This window comes from Hordeum vulgare, chromosome 5H (genome assembly GCF_904849725.1).
Source record: "Hordeum vulgare subsp. vulgare chromosome 5H, MorexV3_pseudomolecules_assembly, whole genome shotgun sequence".
NCBI classification, from domain to species: domain Eukaryota; kingdom Viridiplantae; phylum Streptophyta; class Magnoliopsida; order Poales; family Poaceae; genus Hordeum; species Hordeum vulgare.
Window position 1 is genome coordinate 575,839,882 of NC_058522.1, and position 4,328 is coordinate 575,844,209.

General features: G+C 44.4%; 1 non-coding gene across 1 annotated transcript; it reads left to right on the forward strand.

The window, feature by feature from the left end:
* Nucleotides 1-367: 367 nt before the first annotated feature.
* TRNAR-CCU lies at nt 368-440 on the forward strand. The gene has a single exon. It is a non-coding gene; the product is annotated as a tRNA-Arg (tRNA).
* The last annotated feature ends 3,888 nt before the right edge of the window (nt 441-4,328 follow it).

Sequence of the window (4,328 nt, forward strand, 5' to 3'; positions counted from 1 at the left end):
CTAACAATACATGCATGAACTGACTATGATACATTTCAGGGTGACACGGATTTCCTAATGCCAAAAGTGTAACTTATAACTTAGATGCATGATTTACTGATGTAGCATTTCTGTACTGCTAAGAAAAATAGGTAGTGGATTGTGGTTAATTATTTACTTCTGAACTGACGGGTAATAGTTACTCCTCCGTTTCTAAATATAATTTTTTTGAGATTTTAGAAGGAGACTACATACGAAGCAAAAAGAGTGAATCTATGCTTAAAATTATGTCTATATACATCCGTATGTAGGCACCCCTAGTGAATCCTTATTTAAAAATGGAAGGAGTATTTACCAGATGAACTGGCGGTTAATATTTAAATCACCAGCGCCTGTAGCTCAGTGGATAGAGCGTCCGTTTCCTAAGCGGAAGGTCGTAGGTTCGACCCCTACCTGGCGCGTATATTAATTTTGATATTTTTTATATGAAATTCCAAATTATAAGTTCCAAAACTAATAAGGGCAGCTAAAATTATGGGATAACTTATTAGAATATTTATCACACGTTGCAAAGCTCGGCCAAATATTCAGATTCTATGTACTTTCTTTATCAATATCAAAAAATTTGTTTTCCATGGAGGAGGAGGGGGTGTGCTATATATTTTTTGAGAAAGGGGGAGGGGATATACAAGGTATGGAGAGTATGGACACATAGCAGCCTTCTTGGATGTATACCTGACTATGGGATACCTGATCCTGCCTGATGGCGCCCACGGACCGGGCCTGGACCTAGATTTTAAGCCCGAAAGCCGGACCGGGCCGGGCTCGAACCCGCCATATTGACAATTTAGCAAAGAGGCCCAGCCCGATGCCTGATGCCTGATGGGATTTTACACTGATGGGTCGGGCTTGGGCATGATTTCTAGGCCCGACGACCGGGCCGGACCGGGCCCGGGCCTGGGTTTTTTGTGTCGGGCTTGGCCAGGCCTGCTCAAAAGCCCGACACGGCCCGGCGAATGATCTTGGACGTGCTACCTGCCTACTGATCACGGTACAAATACAAACGCCTTGACAGCTAATTCGTGTATTTTGTGGTCAGTGCTCCTACTTGGGAGCAATTGCTCGCTACCCTATCCGGCAACACCCCACAACGCGACGCAAACAGGTTGGTCCAATTGTTGGGGAACGTCGCATGGGAAACAAAAATTTTCTTACGCGCACGAAGACCTATCATGGTGATGTCAATCTACGAGAGGGGATGTGTGATCTACGTACCCTTGTAGACCGTACAACAGAAGCGTTAGTGAACGCGGTTGATGTAGTGGAACGTCCTCACGTCCCTCGATCCGCCCCGCGAACTATCCCGCGATCAGTCCCACGATATAGTGCCGAACGGACGGCACCTCCGCGTTCAGCACACGTACAGCTCGACGATGATCTCGGCCTTCTTGATCCAGCAAGAGAGACGGAGAGGTAGAAGAGTTCTCCGGCAGCGTGACGGCGCTCCGGAGGTTGGTGATGATCTCGTCTCAGCAGGGCTCCGCCCGAGCTCCGCAGAAACGCGATCTAGAGGTAAAACCGTGGAGATATGTGGTCGGGCTGCCGTGGCAAAAGTTGTCTCAAATCAGCCCTAAAACCCCACTATATATAGGAGGAGGAGGGGGGAGCCTTGCCTTGGGGTCCAAGGACTCCCAAGGGGGTCGGCCGAACCAAGGGGGAAGGTCTCCCCCCCAAACCGAGTCCTACTTGGTTTGGAAGGTGGAGTCCTTCTTCCCTTTCCCACCTCCTTCCTTTTTTTTTCTTTTCTCTTTGATTTTTCTTCCAATGCGCATAGGCCTCTTTTGGGCTGTCCCACCAGCCCACTAAGGGCTGGTGCGGCTCCCCCAATGCCTATGGGCTTCCCCGGGGTGGGTTGCCCCCCCCCCGGTGAACTCCCGGAACCCATTCGTCATTCCCGGTACATTCCCGGTAACTCCGAAAACTTTCCGGTAATCAAATGAGGTCATCCTATATATCAATCTTCGTTTCCGAACCATTCCGGAAACCCTCGTGACGTCCGTGATCTCATCCGGGACTTGAACAACATTCGGTAACCAACCATATAACTCAAATACGCATAAAACAACGTCGAACCTTAAGTGTGCAGACCCTGCGGGTTCGAGAACTATGTAGACATGACCCGAGAGACTCCTCGGTCAATATCCAATAGCCGGACCTGGATGCCCATATTGGATCCTACATATTCTACGAAGATCTTATCGTTTGAACCTCAGTGCCAAGGATTCATATAATCCCGTATGTCATTCCCTTTGTCCTTCGGTATGTTACTTTCCCGAGATTCGATCGTCAGTATCCGCATACCTATTTCAATCTCGTTTACCGGCAAGTCTCTTTACTCGTTCCGTAATACAAGATCCCGTAACTTACACTAAGTCACATTGCTTGCAAGGCTTGTGTGTGATGTTGTATTACCGAGTGGGCCCCGAGATACCTCTCCGTCACGCGGAGTGACAAATCCCAGTCTCGATCCATACTAACTCAACGAACACCTTCGGAGATACCTGTAGAGCATCTTTATAGTCACCCAGTTACGTTGCGACGTTTGATACACACAAAGTATTCCTCCGGTGTTAGTAAGTTATATGATCTCATGGTCATAGGAATAAATACTTGACACGCAGAAAACAGTAGCAATAAAATGACACGATCAACATGCTACGTCTATTAGTTTGGGTCTAGTCCATCACATGATTCTCCTAATGATGTGATCCCGTTATCAAGTGACAACACTTGCCTATGGCCAGGAAACCTTGACCATCTTTGATCAACGAGCTAGTCAACTAGAGGCTTACTAGGGACAGTGTTTTGTCTATGTATCCATACAAGTATTGTGTTTCCAATCAATACAATTATAGCATGGATAATAAACGATTATCATGAACTAATAATAATAACTAATTTATTATTGCCTCTAGGGCATATTTCCAACAGTCTCCCACTTGCACTAGAGACAATAATCTAGTTCACATCACCATGTGATTCCAATGAATCCAACACCCATATAATTATGGGGTCTGATCACGTCTTGCTCGTGAGAGAGGTTTTAGTCAACGGTTCTGAAACTTTCAGATCCGTGCGTTCTTTACAAATCTTTATGTCATCTTATAGATGCTGCTACTACGTGCTATTCGGAAATGCTCCAAGTATCTACTCTACTATACGAATCCGTTTCACTACTCACAGTTATTCGGATTAGTGTCAAAGCTTGCATCGACGTAACCCTTTACGATGAACTCTTTAACCACCTCCATAATCGAGAAAAATTCCTTAGTCTATTTAGTTACTAAGGATAACTTTGACCGCTGATCAGTGATTCAATCATGGATCACTTTCTGTACCTCTCAACAGACTTTGAGTCAAGGCACACATCAGGTGCGGTGCTCAGCATGGCATACTTTAGAGTCTACGGCTAAGGCATAGAAGACGACCTTCGTCTATTCTCTTTATTCTGCCGTGGTCGGGTTTTGAGTCTTACTCAAATTCACACCTTACAACGCAACCAAGAACTCCTTCTTTGCTGATCTACTTTGAACTCCTTCAAAAACTTGTCAAGGCATGTATTTTGTTGAAACTTTCATTAAGCGCCTTTTGATCTATCTCCATAGATCTTTGATGCTCAACGTTCAAGTAGCGCAATCCAGGTATTCCTTTGAAAACTCCTTTCAAACAACCTTATATGCTTTACAGAAATTCTACATTACTTCTGATCCACAATATGTCAACCACATATACTTATCAGAAATTCTATAGTGCTCCCACTCACTTCTTTGGAAATACAAGTTTCTCATAAACCTTGTACAAACCCAAAATCTTTGATCATCTCATCAAAGTGTATATTCCAACTCCGAGATGCTTGCACCAGTCCATTGAAGGATCGCTGGAGCTTGCATACTTGCTAGTATCTTTAGGATCGACAAAACCTCCTAGTTGTATCACATACAATGTTTGCTCAAGGAAACCGTCGAGGAAACAATGTTTTGACATCCTACGTGCAATATTTAATAAATAATGCAACAACTACTAACATAATTCTAACAGACTTTTAGCATCGCTACGAGTGAGAAAGTCTCATCATAGTCAACTGTTTGATCTTGTCGAAAACATCTTTGCGACAAGTCGAGCTTTTCTTAATAGTGACTTATCACCATCATCGTCTGTCTTCTTTTAAAGATCCATTTTTACTCAATAGTCCTATGACCATCAAGTAGTTCTTCCAAAGTCTAAACTTTGTTTTCATACATGGATCCTCTCTCGGATTTCATGGCTTCCAGCCATTTGTCGGAATCCGG